The sequence below is a fragment of the Staurois parvus genome, unplaced genomic scaffold, assembly GCF_062004578.1.
Source record: "Staurois parvus isolate SC_StPar_1 unplaced genomic scaffold, SC_StPar_1.0 ptg000225l, whole genome shotgun sequence".
Taxonomy (NCBI): domain Eukaryota; kingdom Metazoa; phylum Chordata; class Amphibia; order Anura; family Ranidae; genus Staurois; species Staurois parvus.
The window spans coordinates 3,962,270-3,974,643 of NW_028318021.1; the positions used below are offsets into that span (position 1 = coordinate 3,962,270).

The 12,374-nt window shown below is 39.7% G+C and overlaps 1 long non-coding RNA gene across 2 annotated transcripts in view; it reads right to left on the reverse strand.

Moving 5' to 3' along the window:
- The window catches only part of LOC149460577 (uncharacterized), a 650,812-nt gene that overhangs the window by 612,765 nt on the left and 25,673 nt on the right, over positions 1–12,374 (reverse strand). The window lies entirely within an intron of this gene.

Here is a 12,374-nt window from a genome sequence, read left to right on the forward strand (position 1 = left end):
CAATATACGTACCTTCCTTGGTCTGTATGGTGAAACGCCATGGCAATATACCTACCTTCCTTGGTCTGTATGGTGAAACGCCATGGCAATATACGTACCTTCCTGTGTCTGTATGGTGAAACGCCATGGCAGTATAAGCACCTTTCTGGGTCTGTATGGTGAAATGCCATGGCAGTATAAGCACCTTTCTGGGTCTGTATGGTGAAATGCCATGGCACTATATGCACCTTTCTGAGTCTGTGTGGTGAAACACCATGGCAATATATGTACCTTCCTGGGTCTGCATGGTGAAACGTCATGGCAATATAGTACCTTCCTGGGTCTGCATGGCGAAACGCCATGGCAATATAGTACCTTCCTGGGTCTGTATGATGAAACGCCATGGCAAAATACATACCTTTCTTGGTCAGTGTGGTGAAACCCCATAGCAATATATGTACCTTCCTGTGTCTGTATGGTGAAACACCATGGCAATATACATACCTTCCTGGGTCTGTATGGTGAAACACCATGGCAATATACATACCTTCCTGGGTCTGTATGGTGAAACATCATGACAATATATGTATCTTCCTGGGTCTGTATGGTGAAACATCATGACAATATATGCACCTTCCTGGGTCTGTATGGTGAAACGCCATGGCAATATATGTACCTTCCTGTGTCTGTATGGTGAAACGCCATGGCAATATATGTACTTTTCTTGGTCTGTGTGGTGAAACACCATAGCGATATATACAGACCTATCAGGCCAATCAGTGATCACATGATCAGGACCTCACACAGAGGTCCTGTACGGTGATCGGTGTTCTGCTGTGTCCGGAGGACACAGCGAGCACCGGAACGCGGTGCTGAGTGCTCCCAGGGAGCGCGCATAAGCAGGAATCGGGAAGGAAGTTTATAAGCGCCCACTCGCCCCTGCATTGCTCCCGTCCGGTCGTTTATATACATGGGCCGGACGGGAAGTGGTTAAGGTAATATAGCAATTTATTTTAATGATGGCAAATATTGTCTTTTTGCCAAGTATAGAGTATAGATCTAAATAAGGTGTTTTACTATGTGCTAATATTATCATAAAGAAGGTTCGCAACTTTACTCGTGAGTCTATTGTGAGGACACAGCTTGTCTGAAAACCTGCTGTACCGTTGGGTATGGCTGTGGAGTTTTGTTGGATTCCCTTTGGCATTGAGTCTAGTGATCTTGGCACATCAAGGTAATTTAGTGATGTATCCTAATTGTGGCAAATATGTTTTTATTACTAAGTATAGAGCAGAGTATTAATAAAGCTTTTTACCATGTGCTACTACTACTATACAGGGAGTTTTTCAGCTTTATTCACAAGTCAGCCGTGGGGATATAGCCTGCTTGAGAATTTGTTTTCTAATATAAAGCCATAGAAATGGATCTGGTGTATCTGCAGAGGTGGGTGTTGGATACATTTTATATGTTTTCCTGCTCCTAATGGTTTACAAATGTAATAGTTGGCTTTAAATGATATACGTATTTATTAACTAGGAAAAGATTATGTGTTATGAAGAGAATATAAACAGAATCTAGCAAAGGTTTGTGGCTAGAGCGTCTCTACATCACTATCTTAGAATTTTTAATTTAAATATTCAGTCCTTTAGATTTATATAAATACAGTGTGGTTCAGATGCCACCATCCCCTTTGGGTCCCTAGAGGGTTTGACCCCTAGTTTTTCTCCCCCTGGCCCATCGGTATGCCATAGATATGATATTTTATTAAACCACAATGGGAAATATAAATTATGTTTTTGTTTCTGTTGTATTAGTTTAAAATATTTATATGGTGATGGCTCCTGAAGAAGTGGATCAAGTCCATGAAACGCGTTAAGCCCAAAGAATTGGATTATATGAGAAATATAGAGATATGCTGTTCTCTGATGTTGTAAACCTTTTATCTTTTAAAAGATTCACTGTTGATGTGAAATAGAAAGATATTACACATGTTGGATTTTGATATACAATAAATAATGTTTTTATACTGATGCTGTGCCTCAAAAGTCCCCATTTATAGGTCTTTTTCTATTTACAATATATATTATTAGAGATGTGGCACCAACATATATTTTAACATTGTTTCACTGAGATTAAATTACACACAGGTGGACTCTTTTTACTAATCAAGTGACTTCTGAAGGCAATTGGTTCCACTAGCTTTTAGTTAGGGGTATCAGAGTAAAGGGGGCTGACTACAAATGCACGCTTCACTTTTCAGATATTTATTTGTAAAATATTTTGAAACCCTTTCATCAATTTTCTTCCACTTCGCAATTATGTGCCACTTTTTGTTGGTCTATCACATAAAATCCCAATAAAATACATTTACGTTTTTTGGTTGTAACATGACAAAATGTGGAAAATTTCAACAGGTATGAATTTTTCAAGGCACTGTATATACAGTAAACACACTGTATGTATAACCTATTTGGATTTAAGCACAGGTATACCTTCTATTAGTTCATACGGTAATCATGGCTTAAATTTATTTGGCCCCAAAAAGAGCAATAAAAAATTACCGGAGTTTATAACCTTTCCCTACTCTATCCACAACTAAAAAAAACAAAACTTTAGACTATACATTCTCTTTGCCAAAATAATGAATTCTGTATGTATATTAAAATCTCATAGAACAATATGATTACCAATATTGTTAAGAATATTTTATAATAAAGTGGTTGTAAAGGCTCAAGGTTTTTCACCTTCATGCATTCTAAGCTGTCCCAGGTCTCTCCCTGCTCATTGGCTGAGACAGCAGTGGGAGCCATTGGCTCCCGCTACTGTCAATCACAGCCAGTGAGCCAATGAGGAGAAAGCGACTGAGCCATGACGGTGTGTGAATGGGTACAGAGCAATGGCTTGGGGTGCTTGCTATGGGGGCACTTCACAGGAGGGAGGGGCCTGGAGCACCAGCAGGGAACCCGAGAAAAGGAGGATCGGTTTGTTATTTAAAAAAAAAAAATCTGCCTTTACAATCACTTTAGTGTTACCAATATTGTACGTTATTATTATTTGAAGCAGAGGATGAAGTAGGTGCTCTATCGGGTGGGAGAAGCGAATGAGCCGTAGCTCCGCTACTACACTATATCAGCTTTTTGTCCTGGTGGCTTTTTTTGAGCAACTTATGGTGGATCTCCTATTGTTGCTGAACTCACCTATTGCCGGGTGTAAGTAAAACCTGCGAGCAGTTCCCACCATCGGAGCGGGTCCACTGAGAGGTCTGGAGTATTGTCCCTGGGTATACCAAGCACCATCGGAGTGCCACATCCCAACCAGGTCCCAGATGACCACTAGTGTCCCTTATACTACATGCTTAAAATCATTTTACGTCTTGTGAGTGCAAGCACACCCCTTTCTTTCTCATCACGGAAGTCACGTGCACCTTATGATTATACGATGGAAGTTTAAAATGAATGTTTGATATCTTCCTTATTTGAGAAAGCTGACGCACCTTTTATATAATTTTATGGACCTTTATTGATCTATCTATTGTATGACATATAATGTGTTTATATGATACTGCTGTCACTTTATAATTATCTATTGTCTTCATTAAGACATCACTGCTATATCACTTGCTAGCGCACTATTTTGCGCATTTATCACCAATTTTCCACTTTAATTATTTATTCTAGCGCTGCATTTTTTATTACATTATGCTCTATCAGAATAATTTTAAGAGCTTATTTCCTGAGGACAAAGTGTAACAATGAACTTTTCTTATTTGGTCTTTGGGCTGCTAAATATACCATTGAAAGAGTTATTGTGTATGTTGTATCTTTTTTGATACGTGCAAAAAAGTCATATTAGAAATTTAGAGCTGTCCCATATACACTTTATGTGTTAACTCAATGAGCCTAAAAAGCCCTCCAAGCTCTTATCTTGAACTACAGAGCAATGTTTTGGAGACGAGGACAGTGGGAAGACTTCAGTGGTTTAGTAAAAGACAACTGGGCAGGGTTGACACCACTCCATCCACAAAAATGCTGTGTGTTGTCAGCCCACAACAAAAAATATGGAGCTGAGTTCATTTCTGGGAGGTTAATGGGTATTTTCTCTACTTGCATAATCCCTTGGCACCAGCCTTTAAGGGGTTTCTGGTCATGTGACCACCATGATTAGCTGTCACAATAGTCACATGATCGGAAAGCTCATGATCGCAAGCAGAGATCGGGAGAATTCTATTAGCAACTGGTAACTGTGCTGGGAGTGTTCTTGACACAGCTCTGATAATCTTTAGGCATGCATATATGCGGCCTCTTGGTGTTAAGGCCCACCCACTGAGAGGCTACATATATGAGTACAGCCGGCGTGAAGGAGATAAAGGATAAAAGACAAAAAAGTACATGTATTGAAGAAATGTATTTCATATGTTTTTCGTATATGTTGTTCATCCTGCTGCACACTTCAAGGCTGAACACAATGTTAGTTATATAAATGGTAACCAATACAATAGTTACAAAATTTGGGGAAAAACTAGGGCTTATGTTTATATTTGTGTTCTTTTGGCGCCATCTAGTGGACTTTTAAGCACATGTCACTTTTTTTTTAACTTGCTTAGACTATTCTGTAAGGGAATCCTATTCCAAAGGCATCTGTAAAATAAATGTTGGTGCAGTGCTAAGAAAATATGTGGGAATGACCAATCTCAATGACATAAACACATGTAGGTAATAAATGCGTTTTGCTCACAACATATATTAAGACAGTAATTATGGTCTAAAAATATAGATAAATAAAGGTGCAAGTGTCCACAGTAAACGCATAATCATAACATATGGTTTACCTTTTAGTGTGTTCAGCTGCTTTTATTTATTTTAGTTTTATTATTAGCGCTCACTTTATTTTCCATTATTTTAGCTATTCCAAAGGCAGTTTTTTCTTTTTTCATTTTGGATAGGGATGCTTATAATCCATGTTATTTTTTTCTGCCATCTGTGTCCCATTGTGGAGATTTCCCTTTGTTTCCTGTCCCACAGCCAAAACAGGAAGTGAGAGGGTCACTGGAACTAGTTTCCTCATTTCCCCTCTATTACCATTCTGGTGACAACCCAAACCTTGGGATTTTCTTTTACTTTTACTCTCAGTAAAAGCAAAAAAAAAAAAAAAGCAGCTGTCTGTCATTCTCCCTAATGAGGACACAGATAGCAATAAAATCCTGACAGGTGTTCTAGTCCTTCTCCACTATCCAAAACTAAAAAAAAATGCCTTTAATCTAAGATAAATTCATTGCACACTGCACTTCCCTGCAATAAACTTTTGGAAATAGGACAGTGGTGCAGATCTAAAAATATAATACGTCCAAGCTATGAGGAGTCATTTTTTTATTTTGTGACTCCAGAAGTGTATGTGCAGTATGGCCAAAATGTTTTTGTTAGTTTCGGATAAAATCAAGAAGAATAAAACCTGGGGAGTTTTTTGGTATTTTTTTTGCTTTCCCTGACCCCTTGAGGAGATGGAGATACAACAGGAAGTAAGAGGAAATCTTTATAAAGTGAAGGGTATTCCATTTTTATACTAATGGACACTTGGAATTACTCTCACTTTCTGTGACGTTGGCCACCAGGACAAAGAGAGAGGCTGAATCTCCCCAGTGGGGACACAGACAGTAACAAAGCAGCATAGAAAGTTGCAGGGCCCATGCGCACTTAAAGTGACTGTCATTTTACCTGGCCTACCACTTTTTGGCTGAGTTGCTGTTGTTCCCAGTTACTTCCACTTTGTTATAATACCACTAACAGTTGACTGTGGAATATTTAGTAGCAAGGAAATGTCATGGATGAACTTATTGCACAGGTGGCAACCTATCACAGTACCACGCTTGAATTCACTGAGCTCCTGAGAGCGACCAATTCTTTCACAAATGTTTGTAGAAGCAGCCTGCATGCCTAGGTGCTTGATTTTATCCTGTGGCCATGGAGGTGATTGGAACACCTGAATCCAAATATTGTCCCAATATTTTTGGTAATTTAGTGTATATATACAGTATGTATTTTCAACGGCTAAAAGTGCAATGCTTTAATGAGAACACATTGGTAGTTCCAGTACTATACACTAGAGGGAGCTAGCATACCTATATACAGTATATCCAAAGACATGCTGGTAGGTTAATTGGCTCCTGTCTAAAAAATTGTCCTTAGTATGTGTATGTATGAATGTGAGTTAGGGCCCTTAGATTGTACGCTCCTTGAGGGTTAGGGACTGATGTGCATGTACAATATATATGTATGTAAAGTGCTGCGTAAATTGACGGCACTATATAAGTACCTGAAATAAATAAATATGTTCTTGCAGTTTGACAGTTGGAGAGTGCTACATGACAGGTTCTGTCAGAAAAAGTTCCATCTACTGCCTGCTGCCCAACACTGCTCTCTGCTCTCCCCCTACATCAGCCGTCTTCCCCTCTGACAGCATTATCATAAACATACAGGCTGACAGACTAAAAAGATGGACAATCAGATTGTGATTTGAATGGAGGTAATATAACTGTCACAAAACAAAATTCCTCCGTGAGAAGTCACAGGTGGAAGCTACCCTTGCTTCTACTTAGTTAAAATATGTTCTTCATACAGAAATTAAATAGTATGATGAAGTATGGTATGGTATGCATCCTGAAAATCAGAGAAGGGCAATGTCCATCTGAAGTTTCTCACCCAGGTATTCCACTTTGTAAAGTAAGAAAGATTATTTCATATTCACACAAAAGGTCAGAGAAGAATTTGCAGGATATGTAGATCTTTCCACACATAACAGAACATGTCCTACAGTAGATTTCCCTAGGCATTATCCAATCTTTTTTTGTTAAAACAAGATTATTTGCCAACAAGAGACACTAGAGGTTAACCATTATCCACAATTGCAAAAGAACATTTCCTTGCCAAGAAATACACTGTACAGAAACAAACGATTTGTTGGCCATCATAGGAATTGTCATCAAACCTGGACACTTTCTCTCAGCTGGTCTCATTTAACATGTGCAGTGATATTAAAGAATATGTTACCCCAACATTTCTGGTATTCCTGGTATGTGCCTGCTGTACCATGTACTTGTATTAAAAAGTATCCTGTTCACTTTATATTGCTTCCTTTGTGTGAAATCCCTGGTGTTCCTGCAAGTCCCTCTGCTTTCCTATTTCAAATTGACCACACTAGGTGTAGAAGTACATCTTTCCCAGTATGATCAGTTTTCTCGCTCTGCTGGAAGCCCAACCCACCTGTCCTCCAAAGATCACATTTGTGCTGACACACCCTCCTGCACAGCCATTCACTGGGAAGACCAGTGTGTTGCTTTCCAAGGCTCTTTGTGCTAAGAACAGAAAATATGTGATCACTTAACAGGAAAGTATTTATAATTGTTTTGAATATATGTATACAAAATATTTTTCATTTAATTTCTATTTTAAACTGAATGGGTTATTTTAAAAGGTGAGGGTTTACATATATTTACCCTTTTTCCCCATGGAGACATTTTGTAATTTTTTTTTCTTGCATATGTTAAAACGCACATTTTAGATCTGAAGATTACTTGACACATATTTTCTGAAAGCACTTTAATGTTTTTTTAAGGAAGAGGGAGGGACCAGTTATTGATCAATTGTGTATATTTTATTCTAGGCACAAAGAAGTATTTGGTGTGGATGTGTAAGCGCAATAACAAATAAAAAAAAAAATACTTTCCCGAGATATATATATATATATATATATATATATATAAAACTTTCTATGTGTAAGTGCTTTTCTATACGATTCTAAACAATCACGCTCACATTTGGAATAAAAATGAGTCCTCTTGACAAACAGGTTTCAGCTTATTACAACATGCTTCTGCTAGAAGAAACTTGTCCAGACAGGTCAAGGCAGACCTAAACAAAACCAGATTAGAGGATATTCGCCTGAATTGGTCTTAGCAGTTTTCAACATGTCTGCTCTAGGAGCCGCATGTTCGATCTTGTGTGCAGAGTTCTGAACGTGACAAAACAAGACTATACTAAGCAGAACCTGACCAGACAAATCTGAACAGTCACTGGCGTGTCCAAATCAGAAGGGACTTGTCCAGTCACGTCTAAGCAGATCTAAGGACTGTCTGCAAACAGGGGTAAGTAGAAATAAACTTGTTTAAGCTCCAATCTGCTTGTCCAGACAGGCCTCGGAAAATGTGAACATGTCTCAATGAAAGGACACTACTTCAGGGAGGTGAAAGCAGATCAGCAAAAAAGAAAAAAAACTACCAAAAGTGTTTTACTACTTTGAAACCAAAATCAAAAACACAGGGACATGACCTCAAACTAACTGGAGGAAAATTCAAAACTAATCAAAACTAGTCTTAGAGAGTATTATACTGAAAGGGTATTTGATGCGTGGAATAAACTTCTAGCAGAGGTAGTGAGCCAGTCAACTGTAAACGGCTTCAAACATGCTTGGGACAAGCGTAGATCTATACTCAGACAAAAAAGTTAATGGAAAAAAATACAAAACATGTATAAAGAAAAACAAAAAAAATGGGCAGACTCGATGGACCACTTGGTCTTTTTTTCTGCTGTCACTTTTCTATGTTTCTACATTAAATGCGTATCCAACCCCTAAATTATTGCTCTTGTCCATAGTATGTGTATGTATGAATGTGAGTTAGGGACCTTAGATTGTACACCCCTTGAGGGTTAGGGACTGATGTGAATGTACAATATATATATATATGTAAAGCGCTGCGAAAAATTGACGGCGCTATATAAGTACCTGAAATAAATAAATAAAAATTGCTCTTGTTTTGAATTCCTATTATAAGGGAAAGAGAGTGGTGAAAACAGCCCTTGTAGGTATGCCCAGTAATTTTTGTATACTAAGGCCGTGGTCACACAGGAGTACATAAGCACACGCCTGTGTGAGGGCCATATTGGCCCACATAGGAATGAACAGGTATTTCCGTGCATTTCTGTGCAGGCAGACCCATTCAAGTCAATTCAGAAGCAGCGGCGGAACAGGCAATTCGAAAGCTGTGCAGGTGCACAGCCTGGAACACAGACAGAAGCATAGCGATAGAAGGAAAAAAAAGAGTGACAGTGAGATGAACACTACTCTTCTACTCCTTTCACTGTCCTATCACAGTTTGGGATGGGTCCATGATGACCTGGGCTCAGATGAAGTGGGCTGAACAATGCTAGCCATTAGAATGAGGACATCTACTGGCAGTAAAAAACACTGCCAGTGAAATCTCTGGATGGGGGCCTTGTCTGAAGCTCCCCTCAGGGCTTCCAAGTCCGAGTTACCTCCTTCCTATGAGGGTTGTCTTGCCTATGATCCTCTTTTCTTTTTCCTTACTTATTCTTTCCAGTTCTTCTCTGTTCTTGCTCATGCAGCTACCACCCTATGGGGTTCTTTTCAGGAGAAGAGCCTCCCCTTCGGTGAGTTTTTGAATGTTCAACTTATTGGTATCATCCCAATTATTCAGAGTTCTTTTATTTTGGTTTCCATGACTGTAACCCATATTGATCGGTGTGTAGAGATGACTCACTATTTAGCCCCTGCGCAGGCGGTTCACATGCTTCCTTTAGATTTCTTATGTTCATTTGCAAAACCAATAAACTTATTGAAACAGAAATCTGTGGATGGAAGGTGAAGAGCAAAAGCTGCAAACACATGCTGGTAGGTTAAGTGAATCCTGTCTAAACTGGCCCTCGTATATGTATGTATGAATGTAAGGCAAGGATCTTAGACTGTAAGCTCCTTAATTGTAAGGATTGATGTGAATGTACAATATATATGTAAAGAGCTGTGTAAATTGTCTGAGCTATATAAATATGTGAACTAAATAAATAAAATCTACTTTTGTGTTTTTTTAAAAATATTTTTACCCCTTTTATGACCAGGGCATGTTTTTGCTATTCAGCACTGTACTTCTTTACTGCTACTACTACTTCTGATTTCTCGTTCATGCAACACTGTACCCAAATTACATTTATATAACTTTTTTCACACAAATAGGGCTTTCTTTTTGTGGTGATTGATTACCGTTGGGTTTTTTTTAATTAGATAAATAAAATAAGACTGAACATTTGAAAAAAAACAGTATATTCTACTTTCTGTTATATCCAATAAAATGAAATTTCTTCAAAAATGTATGCCAAAATTAATTCTGCTACATGTCTTTGGTTAAAAAAAATCCCACATCTAACACTTCATTTTTGGGGACACTAGTGTGACAGTGATAGTGTGGCTTGCAATCTGGCACTAACTGACACTGGCTAAGAGGGACACTAACTGACTGACACTGACATTGCTAGTGACACTAATACAGTGATCATAATACTGTACACTGTACTAATGACACTGGCTGGGTGAAAGAAGTGATCAGGAGAGCATTCAAGGTTAACTGTGTGCCTAACAAGTGTATGTGTGCTGCTTTGTCTCACAGATATGACTGGGTCTCTCCCTCCAATTCTGGTTCTAAATGGTAACTGATATCAGGGAGAAATCCAGCCAGAGCCTGTGTGTTGTGTTTACAAACACACAGATTCCTGTGTTGTGATTGGCCACAGCCGATCAACAGCAAAATAATTGGCTTTAACCTGCTGACAAACTTGTGCTGTGTCCAGTCAGGGCACAGATCAGCAGGGGGCACACGCGCCTCTAAGTCAGGAAGTTCACCACAACATATGGGTACATCACGGTGCCTGGAGAAAACAGCTGCCAGAGATAAATGTACTGTTGGTACAAGTGGTTAATGGACTATTCCTTTTTATCTTGTTATTTTTATTGGAGGTGTGCTTTAAATGATGCAAGATTGTATTGTGGTCCAGGCTGTGCCATGTACCAACTTTATTATAGTCCAGACACCACATTACTCATATTATTCATTGTTTTGTCTACTGTTAAGCGATCACTCGGAATATTCTGTAAATCCAGCTCTAGGCTTCCTTTTTTACGTTTTACCTGTCTCCTTAGCACAAGCTGTGAAATAACATATGAAGCTGAATAGCTTAAAGTGTTACCAGGACCCTGCATTCACTATATCTGGTCTCCCACAGTACACACAACATGGAAATTGAATTATTTTAGCAAATATAAATAGTAGTATACCTTTTTTTTCATTTTCATTCTGCCTGGAAACACATCTAAACGTGCTTTAAGCACCTTCCGCCCACCATATAGTACAATGACGGGCGCAAGGTGATTCTCTCGTTCTGATAGGACGTCATATGACGTCCTTCCATTCTCACCGCGCATACGCGGCTCAGGGAGCGCGCAGCGTGGCAATCGCCAGTGTGCTGTGTCCCTCGGACACAGCGGATCATGGATCACGGAAAGAGCCAAAGATGTCGGCTCGGTCATTTGATCAGCTGTGTCCAATCACAGCTGATCACATGTAAACACAGAAATGCCGGTTATCGGCATTTCTCTCCTCTCGACCTGTCACGCTGACAGCTCGAGAGGAGAGCCGGTAATCGGCTTTCCGCGGAGGGGACATGTACACTGATCATCAGGGCACTGATGATCAGTGTGCCCTGATGATCAGTGTAGCCCCAGAAGTCCCACCTGTCAGTGTCCATCAGTGCCAGCAGTCAGTGCTCATCAGTGCCACGTGCCAGTGCCCATCAGTGCCACATCAATGCCCCATACCAGTGCATACCAGTGCACATCAATGCCACATATCAGTGCCCATCTGAGCTGCCTTTCAATGTCACCCATCAGTGCCAGTCAGTGCCACCTATCAATGCCAATCAGTGCCACCTATCAGTGCTGCCAATCAGTGCCACCTATACGTGACAGTCAGTGTCGCCTATCAGTACGCATCAGTGCCTCCTATTAGTGCCAGTCAGTGCCGCCTAACAGTGCCAGTCAGTGCTGCCTAACAGTACCAGTCAGTGCCTCCTATCAGTGCCAGTCAGTGCTGCCTATAGGTGCCGCCTATCAGTGCCATATATCAGTGTCATGTATCAGTGCTGCCTTTCAGTGCCCATCAATGATGCCTGTCAATGCCCATCAGTGCAACCTACCAGTGCCTCCTCATCAGTGCCCATCAGTGCAGCCTATCAGTGCCCGTCACTGCAGCCTCATTAACGCACATCAGTGAAGGAGAAAAATCACTTATTTACAAAATTGTATAACAAAAACTAAGAAAAAACTTTTTTTTTCAAACTTTTCAGTGGTTTTTGGTTTGTTTAAGAAAAAATAAAAATCCCAGAGGTGATTAAATACCACCCAAAGAAAACTCTGTCTCAAAAAAATGATAAAAATTTCATATGGGTACAGTGTTGCATGACCACGCATTTGTCATTCAAACTGTGACAGCGCTGAAAGCTGGAAATTGGCCTGGGCAAGAAGGGGGTATAAGTGCCCTGTAGGCAAGTGGTTAACGA